Source organism: Marmota monax, unplaced genomic scaffold (genome assembly GCF_021218885.2).
Source record: "Marmota monax isolate L192 unplaced genomic scaffold, Marmota_monax_Labrador192_F-V1.1 WCK01_AAM20220418_F8-fsc00211, whole genome shotgun sequence".
In the NCBI taxonomy this organism is placed as follows: Eukaryota; Metazoa; Chordata; class Mammalia; order Rodentia; family Sciuridae; genus Marmota; species Marmota monax.
Genome location: NW_026694080.1, coordinates 523,044 through 537,778, shown reverse-complemented (window position 1 = coordinate 537,778; position 14,735 = coordinate 523,044). Strand labels below are relative to the sequence as shown.

General features: G+C 34.7%; 1 protein-coding gene across 7 annotated transcripts in view; it reads right to left on the bottom strand.

Moving 5' to 3' along the window:
* Nucleotides 1–14,735, bottom strand: part of Fkbp5 (FKBP prolyl isomerase 5) — a 111,845-nt gene that overhangs the window by 42,041 nt on the left and 55,069 nt on the right. The window lies entirely within an intron of this gene.

Here is a 14,735-nt window from a genome sequence, read left to right as displayed (position 1 = left end):
TATAAAAAAGGGCTGAGGATATGGCTCAGTGGTTAAATGCCCCTGGGCTCAATCCCTAGTAGTATACACGCATACAAACACACACAAAAAAATCAAAATCCTTTACTTTTTTGCAATTTCAGGAAACTTAAAAGTTAAATGTAGAACTCTGCTAAGATTACATAATTGTAATCTCAATATTTACAGTTTTATCATGTTCATCTTTAACTATATCTTACTGTAAGTAGTCTCAAACTCTTTGGGGAAAATGAAAGTAATTTAAAAGAATAAAAATTTATACTTGTGCTATGTCAATCAAACACTCAAAGTAGGATAAGATATTCAAAGTAGGATAAGATAAGCTATGAACTGCAGAAGTGAATTTGGAAGTTAACTGTTATCTTGGATTGAGAGCTGAAGGTAGGTCATTAGAATAAGGAGAACCCAACATAAAGTTATGTAAGTAGGAATGAACAAAGCACTTATTGCTTGATTTCAGCTTAGTCTTCATTAAATACTAGAATTTTTTGAAATGTTATCTCCACTTACTTTAGTTAAAATTTTACATAAGTAATACATACCTGCTATCAAAACACAAAAGAAAAAGATACATATATTGGTAAAAGGTCATTTATCTCTTCTTGTAAAAAGCCTCTGTTGTGTTTACTTCCAGTGTGTGCTATCACTTTTTTTAAATTAAAAACATATGATAGTATACTATACATTCAATACTGAACTGCTTTTCTCCCTCCCCATCCTAAACCGCTTTTCACTTAATATATTCTTTTCCATCAGTAGAGTGGACAACATGCATTTTAGCGATTAAAAGTGCTAGACTGAATATCAGGTCTGCCCTTTACTAGCTGTTGTACAAGTTATTTAATCTCTGTGGGGTCAGTTTCCTCATTTGCAAAACAGGTGACCGTTTCTTCCATATGGTTGTAATAAGAATTACTAGATAAAACATGTCAAATGAATGGCACACTGCCTGGCATATGATGCTTATTTTTATTTCTGTTCTTGTTAGAGATAGAATCTTGCTATGTTGTCAAGGCTAGTTTTGAACTCGGGCTCAAGTGATCCTCCTGCCTCAGCCTCTCGTAGCTGGGACTATAGGTGCACACCACCACAACTGGCTATAATATGTATTTTAATAAAGAAAAGCCAGGGTCATCATCGTTGTCACCCCCATCACAGATATATTTGCTAATATTCTGTGTAACATTACAATCTCCTACTCAGAAACATATTACAAACAACAGCCTCTAATGAGTATTGCCCATGACTATTTATGAAAAGTGTATTTAGAGGCTAAATTCCTACAGATGCAAAGGTGACATGCATTTTATATTTGACAGATATTGCTCAAGTGCCTTTCCAAAATAGCTACATCAATTTATATGCTCACCACATGTAGTTCTGTTGTGAAAACAATCCACAATCCTCGGAAGAAACTCAAAGTCTGCTGTTGATGGGCTGCTTTCCTTTCACTGATACTCTTCACTGTGCTGTGGTTTAGCACTGAAAACCTCTGCTCTTCTAAATTATAACTGATATGTTAAGACAAATTCCTTATATGTTCCTTCAGGAAATCTGCACATTGGAGGAGGTACTATTGTGTATTTGCTCAAGACATTTGGCCAATTACTGAGAAGCAAAGGTCTGTGTTTTGTACTAAGAATACAAAGATAGGTCATTCCCTTCTTCCTTTCAGGGAACATGCAATGTAGTATGGCTGGGGTGGGGGGAAGACACACATGTGCATTGTTTTTTTTGGTTTTTGTTTTTTAACAAAACATGGAAAGCACTAAAATAAGAATATTAACACAGGCACAGAGAAGGGGTGATTAATTCTGCCTGGTCAGGTGAGGGCAGGCAAAAAAGGCCTAATTCATGGGTGTTATCCATATTAGACCTTAGAAGTTTGAAACACCAGCCTGTCAATTAAACCCAAAGGAGCCCCACATTAAAGAAATCATGCCAGTACTTTTTGCTCTTCTTCTTTGGAACATTAAAGAACACTGGGAACCTTAATAGTTCTTTTACACAAAGCTTCAGAAACGGATGAAACACACTGAGCAAAGAGTCAGACTCACAGTAACACAAGTACATTTCTAAAAACCACAAACATTGGGGCTCTTAAAGAACATTTCCCCCTGGTTTTTGAAAAATAATACATACTTACAGACTATCAGGAAAGCACAGAAGATACAATTAAAAACCCTCTGAAATTCTAGCATCTGGGGAAACTTCTATCAAATCCTTGATTCATTTCCTTTTAATTATATATGTATACTTTGCATATTAAATATTTACATGCCCATTCTTAAAGCTGCAGTCATAATTGTACATGGTTTTATAGCCCACTCTTCATATTTCAGATTATATGAGCATTTTTCTTATAATAAATATCTAAAAACATGACTTAATAACTATATATACTATTCTATCTTTTGAAAATACCAAATTGTCTTTAACAATTATCAAATTCCAATGAAAAAAAAATTTTTTTTTAATACTTATTTTTTTTTTAGTTTTCGGCGGACACAACATCTTTGTTTGTATGTGGTGCTGAGGATCGAACCCAGGCCGCACGCATGCCAGGCGAGCGCGCTACCGCTTGAGCCACATCCCCAGCCCTCCAGTGAAAATTTTGCACCTAAATTGCTACATAAATTTCTTTGTATAGTAAAAGCCTCTGACTTGACACAATCAGGATTGGTTGTAGGTTAATTTAAAATATTGCTTTAAGCAAGGAACCATACAAACTTTTAAAATTTAAAACATATAAAGTGGATCAATTCATGTGTATGTTAAAGGCCAAGGATGTCTTTAAGGCTCTTTAGGAACAAGAGTTCCATATCATCTTTTTTTTTTTTTTAACTTTTCTTTTTTTAATTGTAGATGGACACAATATCTTTTTATTTATTTTTATGTGGTGCTGAGGATTGAACCCAGTGCCTCACATGTGCGAGGTTAAGTCCTCTACCACTGAGCCATAACCCCAGCCCCCATATCATCTTTACTATATAAATCACACTCATAATATATCACTTGCAATTTAAAATTTAAGTTTCTTTAATATCCCAATTATTTACCTGCTTTTTATCCTGAAGAAGAAAAAAAAATAAGGAGAATAAAGATTTTGTTTTGATTGGTCTCAGATGCCTTTCTTTTTGTACTATATTTTGGATTGAATTAAATTTTGGGAAGTGAATAAATTTCACTTGTTACAATGTGAGTTTCTCTAAGGTGAAGCAAGACTCAGAAGATAGTATGTCTGGGGCTGGGGATGTGGCTCAAGCAGTAGCGCGCTCGCCTGGCATGCGTGCGGCACGGGTTCGATCCTCAGCACCACATACAAAGATGTTGTGTCTGCCGAAAACTAAAAAATAAATATTAAAAAAATTCTCTCTCTCTCTCACTCTCTCTTAAAAAAAAAAAAGAAGAAGATAGTATGTAAAGTAATTGACATGTAGGATCCGTCTGGTTAACAATATATTCTGAAAGGCCATTTTGCCTGCCCATCCCTAATTCAACAGCCATTTAAAAAACACTTTTAGCATTTTTTAACATGTATTTCTAGATGTTGGTAGGCTTTATTTTATTCATTTATTTATATGTAGTGCTGAGAATTGAACCTAGTGCTTCACACATGCTGGGCAAACACCTTAACACTGAGCCAAAACCCCAGCCCCACACTTTTAGCATTTTGCCTTAATAAATCTTTCTAAAACATTCAACCTGATTTTTATAGATAATTCTTTTCTTTGTATAGTAATTCCAGTGTTTTATATACTATTTAATGAAACTATATAAATTACTGAAAGTACTATAGGTATAAACAGATTTCAAGTGATTCTTAATGAGTCTGAGAAGGCAAAAAAGCAGTCCCTGACATCTGGAAACTGCTCAGACATGTCCAGCTGTAGGCCTTAGTATTATTCAAAGCTGGCATGGGAGGCCGTGTTACTCTCCTATTGGACATGAACAATGTAACAAAACATCACTATCAGACAAGTTCACTCAGATACAAAGGTAAATTGAGACAAAACACTTCTAAACTTTGTCTAAGCCCGGACAAAAAAAATAAGGTCACCCTGCACCCTACAAAATGCCAAACACCCCCCTCTCCTGGCTAATATGAGTGACTGCTGTTTCTTTACCAGTCAGAATTTTAAGTTTTCCTCTACTCCAGCCCAACCTCTTTTAATAAAATTTATTAAGACACTTAAACATAGAATCATCCTACATCCTAACAGTGTCCAATACAAAACAAAGCCCTGCTTCCTTAGAATTCCCCAAACTTTTTAAAAATTTCTTTTCTTCATACTTAGACATGCTGCTGTTTCCCATGGTATACTGTCCTCCTTGGTAAGTAATGAACTAAACTTGTTCAAATATGATGTGGCTGCAGGGCATGGACAAGGTCCACACAACTGGTGGGAGCAGAATGTGAGACGACACCGCAGAGTGGGTAACCAGCTGTATTACTCAGGCTATTTGCAAAATAATGAAAGCATTAGTAAGTGTGGAGTTGATTAAGCAGCTTCTACTATATTACCTAGGCTAAACTCTTAGAAACAGAATTGCCAGGACAGAAGCATAAACCTTTTGAAGATTTTTATCTTTAGGATTTAGCTGTTGGTAAAATACACCAAAAATACACAAACACAATTTATTCTTCCATTTGATCTGGACTTCAATTTTACTAGCTCAAACACAATTTACTTTATCAATTTTAGAAGTCCTATTTCATTTGTAAAAGAATATAAAATAGGGCCGGGGATGTGGCTCAAGCGGTAGCGCGCTCGCCTGGCATGTGTGCGACCCGGGTTCGATCCTCAGTACCACATACAAACAAAGATGTTGTGTCCGCCAAAAACTAAAAAATAAATATTAAAAATTCTCTCTCTCTCTCACTCTCTCTTAAAAAAAGAGTCTTTATTTAAAAAAAAAAGAATATGAAATAAGATACATAAATGTAAAATGTAGCTATCCCCTAAGTTTACATACTTTTTAATGTCTATATAACTACTGACAATTTAAAAAGTTTAAAAGTTGTCAGTGGATTGGTACATTCCTGTAACCCTGAATAATGCAGGATTTCAAATTCAAGGCCTGCCCAGGCAACTTAACTATCTCAAAAAATTATATTTTAAAATGCTTTGGGTATGACTCTACTTCATGCACAACCAGAGAAGTGAAAAATTCTGCTCCATTTGTATACAATGAATCGAAGAGCTTTCTACTGTCAAATGTAACCGATTAGAACTAGTAAATTAATTATTTTTAAAAAACCGTTTTGGGCATATAGCTCAACAGCCCTTGGGTTCAATCCCCAGTACCAGGAGTGGGAGGCGGGGGAAGCAGGGGAGTTTAAAAGTACACAAAATGCAGTATAAAAGCAATGCACTAGACGGGCACAGTGGTACACACCTGTAATCCCAGTGGCTTGGGAGGTGGAGGCAGGAAGACGAAAAGTTCAAAGCCAACCTCAGCACCACCGAGGCACTAAGCAACTCAGTGAGACCCTGTCTCTAAATACAAATTAGGGCTGGGGATGTGGCTCAGTGGTTGAGCACACTGGTCTCCCTCCCTCCCCCCAAAAAAGCAATGCACTAGGGGCTAGGGATATAGCTTAGCTGATAGAGTGCTTGCCTCACATGCACAAGGCCCTGGGTTCAACCCCCAGCACCATTATTTAAAAAAAAAGCAATCCACTATATTTTTGCTTTCTTCTATAGTACTGTATAATATATTCCATTAGTCTGGTATTCTAATATAGTTCATTATATATTCTGATTTAAAAAAATCATACCCCTCCAAACATTTTAATTTAATCACCCAACACTTTCACTCATAATAAAGACCATAGTGACTAGGACTTTTGACTATATAATTATTTTCTTTATTGACTAAAAAAAGTTTAATTGTGATAAAAATTTATTATCCTAATCTGAAAAGTTTTTCCCCCAGTGGATCCTTATTATTTTTAGCTATGGATCTTTTTTTTTTTTTGGTACTGGGGATTGAACCCAGGGCCCTTAACCACTTAGCCACATCCCCAATCCTTTTTTATTTATTAATTATTATTACTATTGGTACAAGGAATTGAACCTAGAGGGGCTTAACCACTGAGTCACATCCCCAGCCCTTTTCATTTCAAGACAGGGTCTCATTAAGTTGCTCAAGGATTCACAAAGTTGCTGGGGTTGGCACTGAATTGAGATCCTCCTGCTTCAGCCTCTGGAGTTGCTGGGATTACAGGTATGCACCAGTGCACCCAGCTCCACATTAGTATTCATTTTGACATAATTATAAAAGCATGAAACATAATTTGGTATAATTCAGTCCATAGTACTTCCCCTTTCCCTCCCTTCCTCTCTTCCTTGTTCTCTTTACTCTACAGTTCTGCTATTTACTTATTTTTAGTTGTAGTTTTTAAAAAAAATTGGTATACCTTGTAGATATATATAAAGGAGAGATTAACTGTGGTATATTCATATGTCTATCGGAAAGTTAGATCAGGTTCACTTCACTGTTCTTTCCTTAAGCTGTCCCCCTATATTCCCTTCCTCTACTCCACTAATCTTTCTTCTATTTTCATGGAATTCCTCCCTGCTCTTTTCTTTTCTCTTTATTTTGGACTGGCTTCCACATATTAAAAAAATTTTTTTTTGACCTTTGACTTTCTGGGTCTGGCTTATTTTCATTAGCATGATGGTCTCCAGATCCATTAATTTACTGGCAAATGCCATAATTTCATTTTTTATGGCTGAGTAATACTCCATTGGGTATACAGACCATATTTTCTTTATCCATTTAGCTGTTGACAGACATCTAAGTTGGTTCCATAGCTTGGTTATGGTGAATTATCTTGCTATAAACACGAATGTGGCTGCATCCCTATAGTATGCTGATTTTATCTTTTAAATACATAACAAGGAGTGGTATAGTTGGGTTTTAGGGTAACCACCTACATTTCTTTTTTTTTTTTTCTTTCTTTCTTTCTTTTTTTAGGAATCTCCATACTGCTTTCTAGAGTGGTTGCACTAATTTGCAATCCCACCAACAATGTATAAGTGTATCTTTTCTCCCACATCCTTTCCAACATTTATTACTTATATTCTTGATAACTGCCATTCTGACTGGAGAGAGATGAAATCTATGTAGTTTTTTAAAAATTTTTCTTAATTATAGATGGACACAATACCTTTATTTTATTTATTTCTATGTAATGCTGAGGAGTGAACCCAGTGCCTCACACATACAAGTGTGCTGCCACTGAGCTACAACCCCAGCCCTCTATGTAACGTTGATTTGAATTTCCCTAATTGCTAGAGACGTTGAACGTTTTTTTTTTCATATGTGTTGGCCATTTGTATTTCTTCTTTTGAGAAGTATCTGTTTAGCTCTTTCCCCATTTATTAAATGGGTAATTAGGGTTTTTTGTTTTTATGTTAAGTTTTGAGTCCTTTATATTTTCTGGATATGAATGCTCTGAGAAGCAGGAGGCAAAGATCTGCTCCCGTTCGGTAGGCTCTCTCTTTATGGTCTTGTTTCCTTTGAGGTGCAGACACTTTTATTTGATCCCATACCACTTATAAGCAAATTTGAAATTTTATACCCATTAAACAATTCCCCATTTCCTCCTTCCATTAGTCATTGGCAATCACCATTATATTTTCTGTTTTTATGAATCTGACTACTCTAGATACCTCATATAAATGGAATCACAGTATTTGTCTTTTGTGTCTGGCTTATTTCACTTGCCCTAATGTCCACAAGATTCATCCATGCTGTTGCATGTGTCACTATCTCCTATTTTAAGACTGAATAATATTCCATGTATGTATATATCATATTTTGTCCATCCATTCATCTGACAATGGACATCTGACAATGCTTCCACCTTTTAACTATTGTGAATAAGCTACCGTGAACATAAGTGTACAAATATCTCTTCAAGACCCTATTTTTAATTTGTGTGTGTGTGTGTGGGGGAAATGCTGCACTATTTTTCATAGAGGCTGTACTCTTTTTACATTTCCAACAACAGTGTAGAAAGGTTTAAAGGATTCTATTTCTCCATATCCTTACCAGCTTTCATTTATTTATTTGTTTATTCATTCATTCACTTACCCTTATACTTACTTTAGTATCCATCCTAATAAGATTTGCATTGTGATTTGTACTAAATTTCCCTTATGATGGTGAATCTTTTGAATAACCCTTTTGGAGAAATGTCTATTCAATTCCTTTGTCCATTTTTTAGTGTTTATTTAAATTCTTTTTTTTTTGGGGGGGGGGGTTACTGAAGATTGAACCTCAGGCCTTAAAACATGCTAGGTAAGCATTTTATCACTGAGAAATATCCCAATACTTTTCATTTTTTATTTTCAGATAGGGTCTCACTAAGTTGGCTAGACTGGCCTCAAACTTTCCATCCTCCTGCCTCAGTCTTTTAAAGTAACTAGGACTACAATTGTGTGCCACTGCACCCAGCTAACCATTTTTTAAATTAAAAAAAAAAAGAGTTGAGTTGTAAAACTTCTTCATGTATTTTGGATATTAACCCCTTATCAGATATATGGTTTATAAACATTTCTCTCCCATTCTGTAGGTTGCCTTTCATTCTGTTGTATTCTTTGACACACAGAAATTTAAAATTCTAAAGTAGCCCAATTTATCTATTTTAAAACAGATTTTTGTTGCTTGTGCTTTTGTTGTCATTTCCAAGAAACTACTGCTAAATCCAACATCATAAAGCTTTACCTGTTTTCTTTTGGGAGTTTTATAGTTCTAGGTCTTACACTTGGTCTTTGAACCATTTTTAGTTAATTTTTGCATATCGTGTAAGGTAGGGATCAAATCATTCTTCTTTGATTGTAAAGAATCAGGTAAAACCAATGAAAATACTTTCTTAAGGTTTATTATCTGACTTAAACTTTTTTTTAAATATTTATTTTTTGTAGTTGGACACAATACTTTATTTATTTATTTTTATGTAGTATTGAAGACTGAACCCAGCGCTAGGTGAGCATTCTACCACTGAGCCACAACTACCACCTTACACTTTTGAGAAGGGTTAGAAAAGTTAAATATAAGTTAAATCGTCCTGGCACCCTTGTTGAAAAGTATGGATTATTAAACATATGTTTACATTTGAAATATAAGAAAATTTAAAGTACTGTATAATGAAAATTATATAGTATTAAACAAAGAAAAGTTTAATTTTTCATAAAGGGATAGAAAAGGAGAACAGGAAAGAAATATTTTTATTATAAAATATTTTCTATCAAAAAACAAAAGTTGGTAAACTCAAAGTTAATTCTTAGTAAGTTTCAAAGTAATTAAAAATGCTAGTTAGGAGGGCCGCGGTATAGCTCAGTGGTAGAGCGCTTGCCTAGCATGTACGAGGCCCTGAGTTCGATCCTCAGCACCACATAGAAATAAATAAATAAAGGTATTGTGTCCAACGAAGACTAAAAAATAAATATTAAAAAAAAATGCTAGTCAGGTGTGGTGGCACATGCCTGTAATCCCAGCAGCTCAGGAGGATAGGCAGGACGAGTTCAAAGCCAGTCTCAGCAACTTAGCAAGGCTCTAAGCAACTCAGTGAGACCCTGTCTCTCAATAAAATACAAAATAGGGCTAGGTATGAGGCTCAGTGGTCAAGTGCCCCTGAGTTCAATTCCCAGTATCCCCCAGCCAAAAGCATCTGATTCATTCCTGCTTTGCTTTCACTGATGGATTTCTACGACTAAGCATCAACATCAGATTTCTATTTTAACTATCTGTGTATTTTACTAGTATTCTGTACATTGAAAACAGAAAATTTTGGATCACCGATAAAAATGACATTGTCTTTTTTCTGTTTGCAATAAATAAGGCAAATTATTTTTTCCTGTATATTTTTCCTCTTGTAAATTTTATTTGGTCTTCTTCTAAAAGGATTCTGACAATCATCCCATTCCCTACCAAAAGTACCTGATCACAAATTGAACAAATTAATTTATGAACACTTTTAAAGTGCTCATAATTTCTAATACCACATTCTATTTTTGCCATTTCTCTAATTCTAAGAAACTGATCACAGGATGACTTCTCTCTATCCTCACAGCTTATAATTTAAAACAAACAGGGAAAGAAAATGTATATGATGGCATTATCGGTTCCAGGACAGCCATAGCATCAACTCTGCCAGGGTGAACTATTAAATGCTTGCTTGAAGGCAAAGGTCCTATTTTGATCACTTTTATTTCCCAAAGAACTACAACACAAGATTGTACACAATAAAGAAATGTAATCATGATGCAATACCAAACGTAAATAGATTTAGAAATTTGCTTAGCTTCTCTCAGTCTACTCGTTCTGTCTGCTTAATTTGGCTTTTCCCTGCTATCAACTTAGCAACAGAAATAGGAAGCAAGCTTCCTCAAAGTGTAAAGTACCAGGTAAAACCAAAGAAAGTAATTTTTTTAAGTATATTATCTTTTTCTGGTTCAAATTTTTTGGAGGGTTAGAAAAATTAAATATTTTTCCTTAAAATCTTTCCTTACAAATCCTGCATTTCCCTAAACTGCATGTAAAGTCAATTTATTAAGAATATTTTTAAGTGGGAGTAAGAATAGCAATGGAAACTTAAAGGGAGCACCTGGCTGAACCACAAATGACTCAGTGTGGGGTTAGCCTCATGGTTATTCCTCACTAATACATGAATTTTCATAGTTGTATAATGTTATCAAGACTTAAAAGTATATGAGGAAAAAAAAATACTTCAGCTGGTACAGTGATGCATGTCTGTAATCCTAGCTACTAGGAGGCTGAGGCAGGAAGATCACAAGTTTGAGACAATCCTGGTCAATTTAGAAAACTTTTTAAAGGAGGGGGCCAGTGCTGGGAATATATCTTAGAGGCAGAGCTCTCCTGGGTTCAATCCCTAGTACCACAAAAACTAAAAACAAAACTTTAATTCCCATAATATCAAGCATACTACAGCACTAATTTTGCTTTTGATAAACTTCATTAACTATGATGTATCATTCTTATAAAATGTCTGGTATATAGCAGCCACTTAGCACATTCTGTTGACTAGGACCTCCTTTGTTCTTGAACCTGGCTTGGCTTATATTTTAAATCTTAAGATCTAATATAATTTCAGAGAAACTGGGTTTGAATCCTGGCTTTGACGCTGTCTCTCTATGGGCAAATTCCTTAACATCTCTGTATATCAGTCTTCTCATATATAAACAAAAACCCAGAAGAAACAAAAATGGTTGTAGTAGGTACCCAAACAATAAAAGAAAAAATTTGACAAGCTAAACTTCATCCAAATAACTACTGTTTCTTGAAAAACCAATTAAGAAAAGGAGAAGGCTGAAAAGGGACCAAGAGAATATGCTTGCCAAATACATATCTGTCAAAGTTCTTGTCTTGTTAGTACAACTCAGTAGGACAAACAACTGATTCTTTTAAATAGGGCAAAGGTTTGGAAAAACATTTCAGAAAAGAAAATATACAAACATTTACAAGAAAAGATACCTTCTAATTACCAAGGAAATGTGAACAAGAAACAAATATCATTTCATACCTACTAAAATGGCTGAAATTAAAAAGAGCTGACAATACTAAATGCGATGAGGATGTAAAAAACTGAAATTCATGCATTCTGGTAATGGTAGTCACTTTGAAAATTAACATGTCAGTGTCTCATAAAAACACACACTTACTATATGACCAGCAAGGCTACTCCCAGATATTTATTTACCAAAATAAATGAAAATGTAAATCTATACAAAGATACACATGTGAATGTTCATAACATTATTTATAAAAGCCCCAAACTGGAAACAAACAAAATGTCCAACTTTTGAATGGATACACAGTGACATTTCTTTACTGTGAACAGGACTTAGCAATTCAACATGAATGAATCTTAAAATCATTGTTAAAGAAGTCAAATACCAACAACAACATATAATTCTATTTATGTTAAATTCTACAAAATGCAAAATTATAACAGAAATCAGATTACTGATTGCCTAGGGTCTAAGGTTAAGGAAGACAAATGACTGCAAAAGGATATAAGAACATGTTTAGGGTTGAAGAAATTGATTATGGTGGTAGTTATAGATTAACAAAATTCAGTAATTGCTTAAAAAGATAAATTTTAACATCTTTAAATAATGTCTCAATAAAATATTTCAAAGAGGCTTAAACACAAATGCTAATATAACTGTCACCTAAACTACATTAGATAAGTTGAATAGAGAATCTAAAAAATAACAGAATTAGCACAAGGATTAAATGAGATAATACATGTATGTATAAGGCCCTTGGCCTATACTGCAAGTACTTAAAAAAAATATTTACTTCATTTTGGTTTAATCTCAATAATAAAAGGGAACTATAGGTATGTGAAAAATCTAAAATTGTTGGTTTATTTCTTTTAGTTCTCAGATCTGAGTGAAAAATATAATTTTTTAATAATTTTTTTTTTAGTTGTAGATGGACACAATACCTTTATTTTATTTATTTTTATGTAGTACTGAGGCTGGAACCCAGTACCTCACACGCGCTAAGCAAGTGCTCTACCCTGAGCTACTACCCCAATCCCCATAACAGGATTTTTATCTTCAAGTTAGTCATATAACAAAAGCATAAAAAACAACTTCAATGAAGCAGCTATCAGAAGAGAATCTATTTTTCAGCTAGAGATTTAGGTCAGTTGGTAGAGTGCTTGTTTCGTATGCACAAGGCCCTGGGTTCCATCCCCAGCACCCCCCCCCCCCAAAAAAAAGCAATGCTATTAGAATAGAATCCATTTTTCCACACCTTTTTAGGAGTGAGCACGGAGGCAGTAAGACTTTAGTGTTCTTGGATTTATTTATAAGAATATGAATAGAATAACTCATCTCCAAAATCTATCTATCTCCTTCATTTTAATGAAATTTTTTGGCAAGAGGGGGGAGGATGGGAGAAAACAAAACTCCTTTTTTAGAAGTACATATGAAAACCTAGGCCATTTTCATTTTAACTTTTTTTTCTTGGTACCAGGGATTGAACCAGGGGCACTTTAACCACCGAGTTATATCCCTAGCTGTCCCCCATCCCAGCCCTTTTAAATGTTTTTCATTTTTATTTGAGACAAGGTCTCGATAAGTTGCTGAGGCTGGCTTTGAATTTGCAATCATCATGACTCAGCCTCCCAAGCCTCTGGGATTACAGGCATGCACCACTGCACCCAGTTCATTTTAACTCCTTTTTAAGTGAATTATGGATATAGTTTAAGGAATTCAGAACATGTAAAATTCAGTCAAGAAAACTCAGTGATCCATCTCCTCACCTTAATCTCTGTAACATATTCCATGGTAATAATATCCAGTTCATTTTTTTGTCTTTCCTAATGTTCTGGGAGTAAAAAAGATGGCTAAGCATTGTTTCAAAATGCCTGTATGCATGCATAATAAATAGAGTTAGGACCCAAACTGCTATAACACAGTTGTTACCAGTCAAGAACCCAAACAGTGACAATATTAATAAATACGTGAGTGCTTACTTACTATGTGTTAGGCTGAATGCTAAGCAATGATATGCATTATCTTACTTAATCTCAACATCATAAGGTAACATTATATTTAATAGAATGTAATAATAGTATACACAATTATTATCCTCACTTTAGATGAGGAAAATAAAAGTTTAAAAGATGGTACAGAAAAAGTAACGGAAATGTACTATGTGTCAGTATAGCTCAGATTTGTGTATCGACCTATAATGGTGTGGATCTGGAACACCTTCTAAAGACTCATGTGTGGGCTTGTTCCTCAATGCAGTAGTGTTCAGAGGTAGGGTTTTGGGGAAGTGACTGGATCATGAGGGCTCTGATCTATTAATGGATTCATTAATAGATTCATCTATTAATGGATTAGAAGGTAGGTCCTGGAAGAGTATTTCTATTTCTTATCCTTGGTACATGCACACTCCTCCCCCTCCCCTGCCCAGTTTGCCAGCCACCATGAGGTGAACAGCTTTTCTCTGCCATGCCCTCCTGACATAATGCTTTGCCTTATCTCAGGCTCAAAGCAGTGGAGCCAGCCAACCATAAATTAAACCTTCTGAAACTATGAGTCAAAACAAGTTTTCCTTTAAGTTGTTTATGTCAGGCATTTTGGTCACAGTAACAAACAGCTGATTAGCACAGTACCTTATCTTTTTTTCATTTTTTTAAAATTATTTTTTAGTTTTAATTAGACCCAATACATTTATTTTAATATGGTGTTAAGGATCGAACCCAGGGCCTCACATGTGCCAGGCTGAGCCACAACCCCAGCCCCTTTTTTCATTTTTTTAAAAAAATTTTTGTTAGCTGTATAAAACAAGTTTTTAAAAATTATTTTATTTTATTTATTTATTTTTATGTGGTGCTGAGGACCAAACCCAGTGCCTCACACATGCTAGGCAAGCACTTTGCCACTGAGCTACAGCCTCAGCCCCTGATATGTATTTTTCTTAAATGTGACTTTTACAGTCCGGCTCTTATAATTCTATTTAAAACACTGAAGTCACACAGAATCCCAAAATTAGCATAGAACAGCTTCTGAAATATTTTTTTATGTATTTCTTTTGGAGATGTAAACTACAAGGGGTCAAGAGAATTCAATAGACAGTATTTATGCTATATTTTATATTATTTTTTCATTTTGTTTAAGTGGCTACTGCTACATGTGTGAATTATAAACTACCTAACT